Source organism: Macrobrachium nipponense, chromosome 6 (genome assembly GCF_015104395.2).
Source record: "Macrobrachium nipponense isolate FS-2020 chromosome 6, ASM1510439v2, whole genome shotgun sequence".
NCBI classification, from domain to species: Eukaryota; Metazoa; Arthropoda; class Malacostraca; order Decapoda; family Palaemonidae; genus Macrobrachium; species Macrobrachium nipponense.
In genome coordinates, this window is record NC_061108.1 from 46,776,144 (window position 1) to 46,792,966 (window position 16,823).

General features: G+C 39.3%; 1 protein-coding gene across 5 annotated transcripts in view; it reads right to left on the minus strand.

The window, feature by feature from the left end:
• LOC135216851 (uncharacterized) overlaps window positions 1-16,823 on the minus strand; it is a 259,498-nt gene that overhangs the window by 89,363 nt on the left and 153,312 nt on the right. For 4 of the 5 annotated variants that reach the window (XR_010314940.1, XR_010314941.1, XR_010314942.1 and 1 more), the window contains exon 2: window positions 16,165-16,398. The gene's annotated coding sequence lies outside the window, so the exon portion shown is untranslated. Of the gene's footprint in view, window positions 1-5,572; window positions 6,291-16,164; window positions 16,399-16,823 lie in introns of those variants that run through there. The other variant, XR_010314943.1, reaches the window with a different exon arrangement.

The following is a 16,823-nucleotide window of genomic DNA, read 5'->3' on the forward strand; positions in this document are numbered from 1 at the left end:
CTCATTTTTCTAGAGAGATAAAGACATTCAACTGAGGAAGCCATTCACTCCAATTCAGCGTCCTAATGCATTTTACCGACAATTTCCCCGGAATCGGGGTAGCGACGCTCTCAGGGCCCAGCACGAGTAAACAAACGGAAAGGCAGTTTAAAGACATGAATGGAAGTGGGGGGTGGGGTCGTAGTTAGGGAGAAAAAGATCTCTTTGCCTTCTGAATGTTGCATAGGAGCTCTCTCTCTCTCTCTCTCTCTCTCTCTGCCTTCCTTTACATAATAACAATATTTGACTGAAATGAGGAAGAGGCCCAGCAACAAACACGTCAGACTTCATATAATTTGCTAACAACGGCAACATAAATCTCCTCCGACCATCTCTAATTCCAACTTTTAAATGACATGAAGACTCTCTCTCTCTCTCTCTCTCTCTCTCTCTCTCTCTCTCCTCTCTCTCTCTTCTCTCTCAGCCACTTAGCATTCCAAAACCGTTGGAATTCTGATGCTGGAAGGAATTTTACTAGCGACCCTTATTTCATAAGTAACGCTCCTCCTATTCTGTATCTCCTTTAATTTATGTAACAAGCTGCGTCGGTCTGCATATCAATGGAGAAGACGCGGATGCAAATGTGCCTCCATCATCATATGAAAATATATTATAATTTTTGTAGTCGTGTTTGTTGCTCTGGTGAAAACAGATTTATTCAAAGGTGCTCCTTTTTGACACTGTGATATGAACTCAATTGTATGGCAATTCTCTTCAGATATATACAGCCTTTACTGGAATAGTACAACTACATGAGACTTTAAATTCTTGTGATGAGAATATAAAGCTGTTGCTGATACTTGCCCAGATCATTTTAGAGAGAGAGAGAGAGAGAGAGAGAGAGAGAGAGAGAGAGAGAGGAGAGAGAGAGAGAGACCCAAGTGCTCCAGGATGTACAAAATGATATAATAAGATGTCGCTATCGGAAAGAAAGGGAAAGTCAGGCCAACAGGCAACAGAGAATTCTATTCTGGTCACGTCCGAAGCATACATACTCACACTCATACCACACAGAACACCGATTCCTACCGCATATGCTCGTGTTTCAAAACAAGGGCGACTATTACACGGGAAGGTAACAAATCCGGCAGACTCGATCACAAAATTTGAAGCTCTCACAAAAACGGAGAGAGGAAGAGGGTCCAAAAAGAACACTGGAGAAAAAGAACCGCACAGACATCATAAGCCACTCTCCCTACCAGGGATTAGATAGAATTACAACTGGGCGACCAGCGCTGCCCGCCCTCTTCTCCAGACCCAACTGGAATCAAGCCCTTTTTCGTCCGATTCTCATCAGCTCCTGACTAATGGTTCCATCCTGCCTCTAGAATAATCCACGGAACAATTTTTTCCTCAAGGATTTCTTTAGGCGTGTCAGAAAGGAAGGTATATACGGAGAGTTTCGTGTCATGTGGTTTTAACCACCACCCTATTTAAACCCCACTGCAACCCATGACAATCTACTAACATCTCGGAACCCAACTAAATGCTTAGGTTAACATAAGCATATTTCATTTCTAGGAAAATGAAAACTGCCTGCGACCTCATATTGTTCTTCTTAGTGCGATTTTTGCACAGAACGCTACTCATTCACTGTGCGGCGGATTGCTTTGCCAGAGCGCGAGTTCTGACAAGAATATATGCCTTCCAGCTTCGAAATATGCTCTGTGGTAAGGTTTTTAAGTTTTAACCATGTTGTCCGTCTCACAAGTTCTTAGGCAATTGCCAGAAAAGTCGCAGGAACATACTCGGGATGTGCATATGAGTTCCATCGATTAAGCAGACTGCCAAAAACCACTTTGCGATCTCCAGATGGCACTCATTGAAACCAAACAAGTCAAAATAGCTATTAATGACAACGAAGAAGAAGAAGAAGAAGAAGAAGAAGAAGAAGAAGAAGTAAGAAAGAAGAAAAATAAGAAGAAGAAGAAAATCCAAAAAGGGAAAATGTTTAGGATCTACAGAGAGAAGAAGAAGAAGAAGAAGAAGAAGAAGAAGAAGAAGAAGAAAAATAACTCCAGGGAATGTTAGGAGCTACAGGGAGGGAGTAACAACTATGAACCATTTGAAATTACATAAATTAATATAGATCTTAAAAACAAGTGAGGGGTGTGGAGTAACCAGACGGAAATCTTGGAAACCGATGAGACAGGGATCAATCAAAAACAAAAGCAAAAGGTACATTTGGAAAAAATTCAGGGAGGGGATGATGACTGAAATGTACAGTGTGCTAAGTACTCATGTCTGGATAAAGAAATACAACCAACAAGGACCAGATAAAAAAAGAAATAAAAAAAAATTTAGACAAACAGGCTGAAGATGTTGACAAAGCCATACATTCTAGAATCGGTATCGCTATTTGAATAGTCAACAGACTTATTAAATATCCATGGGTCAAAAAGGGAAAAAAAAGGAAAATATTTGTCACAAATAAGGATAGATCAATAGCAACAACAAAAGAAGAAAAACTTCAATAGGCGAAGCATAAGAGTAAGTTATGAATAAAAAACATGGGGGGATAATTTGACTAAAACACCTGAACCCGTCGGAGAACTGAGTAGGGTCATGAATGCATTCATTCACACTCCTTGAAGTGGAATCAATAATACAGAAACTTGGCAGAGAAACACCGGGTACCGCAGAAATGGGCGTGATTATTACTAATAAAAAAAATCTTAATACATGGCTCTGATTACGTAATTGTAATCATATCATATTAAAAAAATGAGATCATTCGTATAATCATCATTAAATCATAATAAAAAATTACCCTACAACCATAAACACCATCAAACCAATCATTTATCTTGACAATAATCAATGATTAAAATAAGAATAGTGATTATTTCTTTGTCATTTCCAAGAAGCACTTCGCTTTCGAGTCCCGGTATGTCACGAAAGCTTAGCACCATTTCATGTTTTGACTTGCTTGTCTCCCACGAGATATATATCAGTCAAATCCACACAAAGCCTAACTAACCATGTCTCAGCAGACGTGAAGTGCAGCGCTGGTAAGTCTGGTTGCCGCCAAATGAGACGTTAGGTGAGAAGATATCGAGCTCATAAGAAAACAAATGTATAACAAGTTTTATATTTGGCAGGGAGGCATTCTTTGTTTTCATTATTGTTGTGATCACTGAAATCAATTCATAGAAGTCATGTACTACGTCATGTATGGCAAATACAAATAAAACGTCTTACACACAATGTATGTTGTTCATGCCATTAGTTAGTAAGTTATTGACATGGTTATAGTATTACTGTGCTCAAATATGGAACAGTGCACCTAATCGATGTACTTAGACACTGTACTTAGTAATTGCTAATCAATATTTTTTTTAGAAATAATAACAGCAAAATGTGATTATAATCATGATCTAATCATAGACAAAATTACAAACACTGATTATAATAAAAAAACATATTGAGAAAAATGAAAAACAAGTAATCATACTCTAATCACTTTAAAACAAATATTCCAGAATATAATCAAAATCAAATCATCATCATTTTTTTTATAATCATGTCCGTCTGCTCTGGAGATGAATTTGGCAGAGGTGAAATGACACCTCAAATGCTGACTAGACTATTTTGCACAAAAGAAAAGTGAGGAGACAAAACCTGATTACAGGGAACTGGAAGTCTTCACCAAGGCACCAATGAAAGGTAAAAGGACCAAATACAGTAGACTGACTCCTCAAAGGTTGGAGAGAGAAAATGACAAAACGCTCAAGAGATGAACAAGCTTGTTTTAGAAAAGGCAGAAGTTGCAAAGACCAAACATGGTTGTTAAGGCTTATTGTATAGCGGCGAATGGAACTTAAAAATGTCTGTTAAGGCAAATTATATTGCAGTAATGGGAACTTAACAATGAGTGTTAAGGCATATCACATAGCATTTTGCAGTACTTGCATTTCAAGTGTTTTACCGCTATGGAATTATTGAGTAAGTATTCTGAATATCTCTAAATTTGTAAAGCCATATATCTCCTGCAGTTACAACATTCGGTCATTTCCCTTTTCATTGGTACCTTGGAAAAAACTTCCATTTCCAGACGATCCTGTTTTGTTTCCTCAGAGTGTATTTAGCAGAACCGTCTACTTAGCATACGAGATGTCATTTCTCTTCAGCTAAAATCATCTCCGGAATCATTCCATCATAACTTGATGTTGTCCAGCCAAGTTTCTGTGTTACTGGTGTTACTACAAGATTCGTAATGCTATATTGGAAGACCAGATCCACTAGAACTATGAGAAGGGAGGCTGGATATGAGAGGAGGTTCGGGGAAAATAAAGACAAAAGAGGTGGAATTTCACTGCAGCTCTTTGCATCGTGTGAAACTGGAGGCGATGATGGTCCGAATATATACATTAAGGAGAACTGAATGTTCCCTCCGTTTATCATGAAACTTAAGCCCAACAAGGAAACACACAACTTTTTTACATTTGTTTTTCACTAGATAAAATACTCCCGTGAAAAGAAAATGAGAAGAAAATGATTAACTCTGCTGTAAAACACATTAAATGCGGTTCTCAAAAGCCACAAGTGAATGTGAAGCTTCTTTCCCCGAAAAGGCTCTAAAGCATCGAATTTTCAAGGCAATCCTTGTTTCCTTTTGCAACTTGCTCATTTTAGATCTCGTCGTCATTACGGTGGCTGTAATCATCGTAAAATCTATTATCGATTTGCCTATCCTTTTCCGCCGTTGCACACACCACAGATGCGTGTTTTTCTTGCAATCAACAGCATTTTCAACTCAACGTATCAGCTGTCAAGAATGCAACCGTCTGCAACTCTCCCCTCAAAGGCAGCAGACGATTAATTATACATCAGAAACCAATGTAAATAAATGTGAATTTCTATAGAGCATTAATTCAAGCTCCGCTGTTCCACTGTGCTCTTTTATCTTTTCATTTATGACTTATTTCTACGATACCTCCAACCCTTTCTTTGACTCTTTATGCATTCTTTTTCCTCTGCTTGTTTTATTTCCTACTTACCTCTCTCTCTCTCTCTCTCTCTCTCTCTCTCTCTCTCTCTCTCTCTCTCTCTCTCTCTCTCTCTCTCTCTCTCCCCTTCCACGCTCAGCGTCACCAAACAAACTTGACATTCAATTAAGTGGCAGAGCAGACCCCAACTGGCTGGTCCTCCCATTCCGACTTCCTTCCATACAAGTCCTTATCGGGGAAGAGGGGAAGTCGTAATACAATTTAATTACCCATGCCATCATTACTTCTGCATATATCGAAAAAGAAAGAAAAAAAATGTACAGTGCAGAAGTATGCACCAACTGGCCTCCAAAATTGCGTTTTTCACAATAAAAAAAAAAACTAAAGTACTGACACTGACATAATCATGACAAGCTGCTGTGCAAATATCACCATCAAGGAATCAAATACCACGTCCAGGAAGCTCTAATTTCAAACAAAGAAATAGGGACTTTGCTGTGCTGTGCCCTCCCCTCTCTCTCTCTCTCTCTCTCTCTCTCTCTCTCTCTCTCTCTCTCTCTCTCTCACACACACAAAATACATTGTTATATTCAACAAACAGAACAAGGATTTCGCAACTGCAAAGGAACAAACAAATGCGAAACAAACACTGGGTTTTACCTAGTTACACTTTTCTGACCCTACTGTTGATTCTTGAAGATTGGATACAAACAATTTCGCCCTTTTGTAAGTTTAAGTTTTAATGAACATGAAAGAGGCTTATTTTTGACAAGACATTAAGTATAAATTAGATTTACCTTTAATCGAGCGATGAAATTCTACATCAATGACCACGATTGGAACTACGGCACGTTTTTCTTAAATAGAACTTAAATATTTTTACAACTACTTACATATTAAACGAAAGAGAAATGTTTGCATGGCTGAAACATTGATTTGGGGGCATGACGGGATGTGACTTCTGACATCAGAATAGAGAATTACCTTTATTCACGTCCATTTCTCCGTGATATGACATGCCTGCTGCAAGTTAAAGGCTAGCCAACTGTAGGCTTTCCAATATTATTCTTATTCCTGCTGATGAAGATGATGACGATGATGCAGCTATGCAACAGGCATGATGAATTCAACGGTAGCTAGAGTAAATTACATTTGGCCACCCACTGACACATGTCACTGGAGGAGAAGATCCACAGAGTAGACCTTGGTGTTAGGCTTCGGCATTAGGGGATTTCCGGCCTGCAATGGTCCCGCTTCAGTTTTTGGGTCTCCACACACCTTGTCTGCATTCTTTCCCCTCACCTGTTAAACAATGCGAGTAGATGATGGCCTCACTTTGCAGATTAATAAAAGCCTTAAGAATGTTTGTCTCATCCCCAAGTGCGGGTGTCTTAGGACAATAAACTACTATGCCTACTTCCTAATCCATAAATACAAAAAAAAGGGGGAGGTTAAGGGCTACAGATCAAGATTTCTTATGGAAAAAAATGATGTTTTGGGATTGAAGCAAATGATGTTCTGGGAAATACCTCCCTAAAAATGTATGGTGTCTCGTGAAATATTTTTTTACCAAATCTATATACGAATATATACATGGGTTACAAGCTAAATGCGGGGAATAAGTAAGATATGAATAAAGGTAAAGAAATAAAGAGGCAACAAATGAAAGAAAATGTGATGAGAAGGATGCCCTGCTTTACAACCAACGTAATTTATAACTACGTGAATACTTGGCCTTCAAAACATATCCTTAAACAATGCACAAATTAATGCAGATTACTGATATTATACACACACACACACACACACATATATATATACACACACAATATATATATACCGATATTATATATACACAAATAATATATATATATATATATATATATATATATAATATATATATATATATAATATATTATATGGGTCTACAAGGTATAGGACTGTAAATGCAAACATTTGGCAAGAGTATGGAGCTGCTCAAGAGAACTGATTCCCAGATTCCCTGTGTGTGAGAGAGAGAGAGAGAGTGGAGAGAGGAGAGAGAGAGAGAGAGAGAGAGAGAGTTTTAAATACAGGGACATATATCGAAACTGCAATATTGTACCCGAGTCAAAATGCCTTATCAATATGAGAAGAGGAAAGAGCGAAAGTTCCGTAAGCAGAATCAGTCTGAACATTCATTCACAGTCGGTATGAAAACTTCAACGTCTGGTGTAACAAGAGGCAATTCAATTAAAAGTTACATACAAATAAATTACACTCGACAAAATGACTGCACAACAGGGATAAAAGGAGGAGACAGATAAAATTCAAATCAACAGAAAGAATAATTTCACTGTTACTAGCAACGATTATTCTATGCTTATATATAGAAGCACAGGCAGCACTCGTTCCGAATGTGCTTAAGTATACAGTGGAGATATAATAAATATAATTCAACTCTCTATGGCTTGAACGTCTTTAACTTGTGAATGCTATTATAGTCGTTAGCTTTTAACCGTAATCTTATTTATTTCCTGCTTTCAGTTTCATTCGAAAATTATCTTTTTAATCATGGATACTTATGCATGTGAGTTATTTAGAGAGAGAGAGAGAGAGAGAGAGAGAGAGAGAGAGAGAGAGAGATGGCTTCAGTCGATATGTGCGCGCGTGAAAATGTAATTATTTGCGTGAAGGTAGACGATACACATGAGGGGCTGATAACGAGAGAGAGAGAGAAAGGAAAAGTAATGCCAAAAGGGATTTACGCAAGATGTGGAGCTGAAAGGTGTCAAGGAAATCATAAATTGGAATGATTGATGGTGCAGGTGAAGGCGGGCCTCCCGATTCATGGAAATATAAGGGGGGAAAACATTTTAATTCCATTTTGCTGCTGCAAAGAACATGTTGGTAGGACAGGCTGGAATTGGCAACTTATATTAAAACACTTGCCACAAACGATCCATTGAGCGATAATTGGTTTTACAGATATGATTATTTTATATATATATATATATATTATATATATATATATCTATATATATGTGTTGTGTGTGTGTGTGTGTGTGTGTGTGTGTATGTATGTATGTATGTATAATATATACATACACACACACTACACACATACATATATATATATATATATATATATATATGATATATATATATATATATATATAATATATATATCATGAAATCCACGTAAAAAGGCAAGTGAAAACCAGAGCTTGGAACAAGTCATTTCGCAATTTATTCTACATTTTCAAGTACAAACTTTCAGGTTCAGTTTGGAGTTGAAAATGTAGAATAAACTACGGAACTACTTGTTTCATGCTCCGGTTTTCACTCGCCATCATACGTGGCTTTTATGATATTCTCAATTGAGCACGTGGACTTTCGTGCTACATTGACTATATATATATATATATAATATATATATATATATATATATATATATATATATATATATATATATATATATATATATATATATATATATATATTTATATATATAATCCACTGTGGTTGGAAAATGGAAATAAGACAGACGGGACAGTCCCATGCATAAAGCGGCAGCGTGCAACCACGGGAGAGGAGACTACACATTACCGAGAGGAGGTTGACAGGAAGAGGATTTTTGTCAAATTACAAGACACTCTATGAAACCAGAGAGAGCAGCTGCATGAAGCCCAAAGTTACACGATGGGTTTTTGTCTTGTAATGCTCTTTCTTCTCTGTCGACAATGGCTTTGAAACGCGCATATTTACAATATGCAAAGGCAGATAAATTTAGCAAAATTCAAAATCAAAATGAAGACTTAAGAATATAGTATACTGGCAGTGGAAGACTACAGCTGAGTATAACACGCAAATCAATACTCATCACAGAAGAAAAAGAAAAGGACATCTGCGGCCCAACTGCAATTCAAGAACGCCCGTTCAATAACAATGGCTTTAAAAGAAAAGGGGCAGACCACCATCCACCCGTCGGAGAACTAATAAATTGACAGAAATTAATTCTGGAGCAACACCAATAATTCTAAGGATCCTTCCTCCACAAGAGTGGAGAGCAATCCACCTAAGCAAAGCGATTCCAATTTCATCAAAAGCAGCATCCCGCGCGGCCAAAGGTTGCGTTCAAAAGGGATCATAAAAATCCTACGGAAATCTCTTAAAGGTGCCTTTTCTTGCCGCATGGACGCACCCTTGCTGCCCAATGATGAATTGCCTCTCGCTCCCAAGACTCGCCGCCGCTCCACTTCCATCGATGCAGCCTTTGAACGGTTTTATTCACCTCTTGACTGACAGTCACACCTTCTACAATAACGCCAATGAAATTGCAAAGATAGCGAAGGAACGTAAAGTTATACAAGGTAAGAATGCCTTTTTATTTTTGCATGCTTTTCTTCGTAATGCTCAATGGCCAACATCCTCCCCCACATCCTCAAATAGGAAAAACGCCGAAAATAATGAAATCTGGGAAGGAACGTCGGATTACCGATATACTAGGTACGACTCGTTTCATTTTCTTTTTATTCGTCCATTTCGCTCCCATCACTTGTAAAAGCCGTAATGTTAAACGAACAAACAACATTAAGGAAAGGAGGCGCTGATGAATAACTAGTTGACTAATCATAAGAAACATGAACCCCGACGGATTCAGTTCCATCCTGCAAACTCAAATATGAAGTCATGTGGAACCGGATTATTTTTTTTCCGGGACGGTTTCAACAAAGACTTTCCAACTCTCATCGTGAAATGAACGATGTCACATTGAGAGAATGAATTCTACTAAAAGGTAGACTTTCTATCCATTAGTTATTGTGATTATGTTAAGTAAATCACGCAGTAACGATATCTCGGGTAAACCTGGAAACAATCCTAATGCTCAATACACTAGCAAAAAAAAAAAAAAAAAAAAAAAAAAAAAAAAAAAAAAAAGTGACATGGGCACTGCCGGAATTCTGCACTGCCAACGGTACCCTACAGACACAATGACCGCTGACCCCCCTCTCGATCTTCTGTTTGAATGCGCTTCCCTCTGCAACATTCAGAAGTCACTGTGGCTATTAAACATGATAGCGATCTTTTGGATCTCCTACAGATACATAACTAGAATCAGGGTACGAGGCACCTATGTCCCATATAGCGTGCAAATCAAGTCCTTGTTATTAAGTGCTTAGTCAAGAAAGTGGGAAGGACGGACTGACAGATGGGGAATATATATTTCATATAATATATCTCTTCAACCAACTCGACCTACCATCGACCGCTGCGCAGAGTGCCCAAATTGGGTTCTCTCTTTCTGGAACAACAAATGAAACAGCGTAATGTTGAAGACTTCTTTACCTTACGATAATTCGTCCGTCTCAAAAACCTTTGAATGTTTTTTATAAATAATTAATATAAATGTTTCAACACTCAGAAAATATTACAAAAGAAATTTTAACTCCAGTCTCGAAAGCTATCAATGACGCAACAACTTTGATCGTTGATCAAAGCATCAACAAATCCTCAAATTCTTCATAATGTTTCTCATCCAAAAGTGATTGTTGAACCTTCAGAGACCCAAAGCACCAATAACAAGGGTTTCTATTCCGTTAATATTCAAAAGTATCTATTATCGTATCTAATGTAGCAGTTCCATAAATAACAATTTCGTTAAAACGCCCAACAACAACAAAAATAAAGGGGGGGGGGGGGGATCCATACAAAATTCGATACAAGTCTGCTAAAGTTCGCCATTTCATCAATGAAATCGTTTCCCAATACAAATGCACCTGGAAAGATAAAAGACAATCCAATATATTGAAATCGAACTGCATTAGCAATCGTCTAAAACACTAAGATTGGATGCACTGTCATGACTTTATGCATCCAAATCTCAGTGGGATCAGAACGAGAAAGTGGCGGTGCAGTTATACCTGATAACCCCTGCAGAAACACAGATCCGTTTGAAATCAATGACAAGTATCTAAGACCAACTTCCAAAATAACCTCAAATCATTTAACGCACCAAGAACTGTCAACAGTTTCGGAGATCGAAGTCATTTAAACTTCCTGATGACAAACATCGAGGCGCCTTTGTAGTTAAGATCCCAAGGTTCTAAATAAAACAAGCACGCGCTCTCAGTTTGAGGTCGAGGCATTTATGTAGCGATGAAGAAGAGTAAGAAGAGGAGGCAATTGTACACTTATCAACATCTTGTGAATGGTTTCACCCCACTGTAGTGAGGATTACCTCGTCTAGTTTTCATGGTATACACTTTTAAGACAACGACGAACACTCACTCGTCTAGTTTCCTCTTGTCTCTCTTTCTCTCCTGCGACCTACCTGCAACATCTCGTTACATCATTCTCCGCTTACTGTGGTAACAAACGGATGCGCACTGGATTCTTAGGGAACGAGCAATTCAGTCCTCCTCGTCCGGTTTGAGATTCGAACATGGGTCGTCCAGTTGTGAGCTAGACGCGCTACCACCCAAGCTATGAGGCGAGAGAGAGAGAGAGAGAGAGAGAGAGAGAGAGAGAGAGAGAGAGAGAGCACCATAAATCAATAACTACATCAACCTCGGTGAAACGTAGTCTAAGGGTACCAATTCCCCGTCCCCGTCCCCGTCCCCCTCCTCCTCCTCCTCCTCCTCCTCCTCCTCCGGGGCCTTCTCCATCACAGGTTTCCTCAACCTCTTGTCCCCCAAGGTTTTCGGAAAATTTTTTTCAACTTCTATTTTTTCTCCATTTTTCCTTCCTCACAAGACACCATCATTCTTTCGCCCTGCATCATTTTCCTTCGCTCTGGCTTTATGACCTCGACGCCTTTCCCCCTTTTCTTCCCTTCTCCTCTTCTCGGGGAAAGGGCCAATTCTCTTCTTAATGAATGCGTTACGTACTGTAAAGATTTTAACCGAACTCGTACCTAACTAACTTCATTTTTATTCTCCTCCTGACTATGCCAGGTTCTCCATTTTACCGCGAGAGAAAAAAAAAATGCCTTAACCCATTAATGAATCTGCTTGGCAACTCAATTCCTCATCAAGAGAAAGCGAACCAAAGTATGAATACCTCGACCATAAATATACTGCCACTTGACTTTTGACCTTCCTTCAATTTCTTCTACCTTATCTACCTCCAACATCATTAGCAATCGATTCCAGTTACATAATCAAGTTACACTTGTCACACCATTTGAAATTTCCACTCGAGAAGTTATTCACTCTTACATACACACCTCAGCGAAAAACATGGCCAGGGGAACACCCCGGGAACAGACGAAAGACCCTTAATCAATGAGAAACCGTTCTTACCAAAAGCCTAAACTACACATACATTTTCAGGATTCTCGTATATATCTTACCCCTTTCCAGTTGAAATTTACACCTAAGAAGAATAACCTATACTTCTCGTCTCTCTCTCTCTCTCTCTCTCTCTCTCTCTCTCTCTCTCTCTCTCTCTCTCTCTCTCAGAAGGTAGAATATAGCGTGTATACATATAAAGGGCAAACGACGACAAGAGAAGAGGAGACGACTGCACTATGGACTTGGCATCATGACGGAAGGAAAGAAACCAGATGATAATGATGATGGTGACGAGATTACTACTGCCATTTGTGTTTAAAGACGACAGACAAGAAAGTCCCGCCTGTGCCAACCCCCCCACCCACCCACCCGCCACCCATTCCCGAAAATAAGCGAGAAAGCAGACCAACCATAGCAACAACGGAGATGGCTTTGACAGTGATAGCAACAATTGAAAAACAAATGTTGGCAGCATAACCATTACAAAAAAACCATCTGAGACTGAACATGGAAAACTATAATGCAAATCAAATATTCCTACTGTTTTGTTATGTTTATTCTCAACGTGAAATAGCGCAATATATTATTACAATGAATAAACATAATCATCCTAATTATCACTCTTGAACCGAACAAAGGCCTGGCGGACATGATGTCAGTGATACTGGTACTGAAATAACTTCTGTAGCTGAACGCCGTGAGTTACCTCAGCTACAAGTATTGGGGAGAGAGAGAGAGAGAGAGAGAGAGAGAGAGAGAGAGAGAGAGAGAGAAATGTCACTCGTGTTTACTTTCAGCGTGGCTCCCTTGCTCATTATCAGCCATTCCCCTTCTACCCCTATACCCTGCCCTTCCCGTTTCCTCGCCTCACAATTTATGGCAGACAGGAGGAAGAGGGTGGTGAGGGAGTGGGGGGGGGGAGAGGAGGTATATATGAGGGTCTCTGCACAAAAGTTCCAAACATAATAATGATTGTATATCAAGGCTCTTCTCAGGTCCTACGAGGAAGCCTACAACAGACGGTGGGTGCCACGATGGCATCCGGAAAAAGAGGAAACTCAAAAGTTTGTTTGGGAAGCTCCTGAAATAACAATGAAAATACTTTCTACAACATAAATAACAACCAATTTACGAATTGAATTCATACTTCAAGATAATGATGATAGGCGAGAATTTCACTTCAAAACTGCTGCGGAAAATTAAATCCACGGTCAGCACACATTTATCATCTATTTCCCAAATATAACTTACATCGTAATGAAACTTAGCAAACAAAAATGTTTTAATTCAACCAATGAATGCCATCAATAACCCTTTACAAAGAATGATCCAAAATCCCAGCAACTACCGTGGTTTACGTAAATCAATGAATGTATTTAACCGAAATACTAATTACAAAAATGAAATTCACGAGCACTCAAAATGGACGATGAAAATGATACTGGAGAGACTGAAGACCACACTTCCTTCATTAACAAAAGACCCACTTAGCCTTGGACAACGGATCACTTAGATACAAATTTAATATCCAATTAACAGAAACGCGGGACATGTCACGTTGTTTTCAAGCGACGGAGAAGCGATACAGATTTCAATGGTCTCGTTTAAAGGGAATTCCAGCAGAACGGCGCAGGCACCTGAAATCGAAGGGTGAGCTTTTATACCAATCATAATTTCCTACGTCTATTGACCATCTGCCACCCGGCATAACCATCTCATTACCAAGTTTACATTGGCCATTTCTAAAATCTCCGTCCAACGAGAAATGCCACGAGGCTCAGATGGTATGCAAACAGTGGGAGGGTGGCGAATTCAAATGTATATACGTATAAGGAGACACCACTAGCCAAGAGAAAGCCAACGTCTAGCATTCCACGACGACGACGTGTACTGTGGACAGAGACTGTCGTAGTATTGAACTTAATTTTAAAGAAGCAGAATTAAAAGGAATTGCAATAATAAAACTTCATAGCAACATAGCGCAATGAAGAACAAAGATCCCCACGTGAATTAAACAGAAGGAAAGAGGAGAACGTTATACTACTGCCGGTTATTGAGCGTTGAATGAGGGCTGCAGATATAACATAACTTGCTCCTACGTAGTTATATTTTATACTCAAGATCTTTCTTCATATGTATGTGTGTACACATCATACATATATGTACGTGTGTGTGTGTGTGTGTGGAATGTACGTTATGCATTTATGCATGTATTTCCCAGTTTTCAAAACTAATATGAACATGACAGGCAATATTCTGACTGAAAGGTCCCGTAGGGTTTTTTTTAAGCTACCAAGCATTGCACGGTCAAGAGCTAACTGTCATTTATCTTTGAGATTTTTCGTGTTCTTGAGAAAATGCTAAACATGTCTTTTAGAAAAGATATGTTTAGCAGAAGGACAACCACAACTGAATTACCTCTCCAACTTTCTCATACAAGCAAGAAAGAAGTTAGCTAAAATGTGAAGGTGTACTTTAAACAAAGCGCCAAAACTAAATGACAACCATTCCAAAAGGAGACACACACACACACACACACATGCATCCACTCAGGAGTAGTGCTCGCATACCTAGTGGGGTAAGCATGGCGTGGTAACAACACAATGCCTGCAAGTGCCCTCTCACGCACTGGCGCGCACAAGATTTTACACCTTAAGGCGAGCGAGACATTTTTCCCTCCCTACTACGTCAGGGGTCGGTCGATGAATCTGCACGTTGCCTTCCCGCTTATTTAGAGATGAGCCTCCGTTTCCTTCCCTTGTTCCCCCTTCAAAATAGAATTATAATTCCCTTCACAACACCCTCGGGTTTCTTTTCGAAGACCTTCGCCAGATGAACGCTGAAGGGGGAGCAGAGAGATGAAGAGACGAGGGCGTGTAAAGGAAGGAGGAAGAGGAGGCGAAAGAGAAGTTGCAATAGGGGCGTCTCCTGGAAACTGGTCTCTTCTCTCAACTACAACTTTAAGATTAAACAGAAATTACGTTTTCCCAAGGAACGCTCAGACACCCCGTCAAAGGATACAGAAGGATCAAAGGCATCCCATACACATTATTATCACGGTCATTCTGACTCCAAGAATAAGTTCCATTGGATGCTGGGATAATTGTTTCACTTTAACATTGTGAAATATTTCATTTTAAAGATGAATCTCTGCCGCTGCTGCTGGTGTTCTTTGCTGGTGCAAGAATATCTTACAATAATAAAAAAAAAAAAACTTAACAAGGAGCTTATTTTTATCATTATTATTATTATTATTATTATTAGTCAGTCGATGGAACCTATTCACATGGAACCAGCACACAGGGGCCACTGACTTGAAATACAAACTTCCAAAGAATGTTGGTTTCAACCTCCCACCGCAGACCCCACACTGCCTGGGACAGACGCGAACCGGCGACATCTGAGTGGCATACCACGACACTGACTACTACTCTCTCTCTCACTTACCATAATGAAAGGGATGAGAAGCGAGGAAATCAAAGAAAGGCTGATCATATGGCAGAACCTCGGCTACGGTTCGCACTGGAGTCTAGAGGTCTGAGGGGCGGCTTTTACAATCCACACAAGTTCCTAATTGCTATCCTACAGCAGCCTTGGGAAATCTCCCTGGCAACAAAATTCCAAAGCTCTACCTAACAACTTAGGAAACTGTCACTTCAGCGAGTCAATTGCAATGAGATGCTTTGGCCAATCAAATGCGTTACGCCGAATACTCTGACTCCCTAGTAACGATAACCAAGATGCTTACCTTGCAACTGGTCAAGAAGATGTAACTGCAACATTTTCTAGCAGTTACATTACAGCTTACTGACTCTATCTTTTTAAATGCGGATATGAAACATATCCCAATTTTGTCATTCCAACACATTTCTCTGCCTCCCTGGCAATCGAATTTCAAGTACCTGCCTGCCATAGAGGTAAAGCTGGGAAGAGCAACTTTTGAGATTTTGTGGGACTTGACTGATCCAATCACTTCAAATGTGTACGCTGCACACATCCCCACCACGAGTCCACTTAAATCGGTCGTTCACATCTTGTTTTCTTAATTCTTGCCTTTAAATGCAGACTTTTCACATCCGTACTGCCTGTGTCGATCTGTCATTGCGACCCCATCAAACTGAAGTCACTCAATCCGTCTTAGAAAAAAGAAAGAATATTTTAAACATAAAATTAGAGTACATTAACGACAATATAGGTTTATGCTTCTTTGAGAAAATGACTATCAAACTCGTCACTCAAAATGTCGTAACAAGACAAAATGCACCGTCCTTGGCAAAAGCAGTATATCATAACTGGAATCCAAAATGAGTTAACTTCAACAACAACAGCACACAGTAACTTATTTAGTTCTCTGTTGCTATAATCTTGTCTTTTGGATTCGCTGAAGCACACTAGTAAGTCATGTGGGCACGTTAGAGAGATCATGCAAATGCTGTCAAAATCTTAATGATGAGATTCTTCACCAGACGCCTGTGTATTTGCAGTTTTCTTAGTTTTGTAAAAAGAACCTACTTGGCTCTGGCACCATTTTTTGTGCACTAGAATGGCTGCCCTACACCCA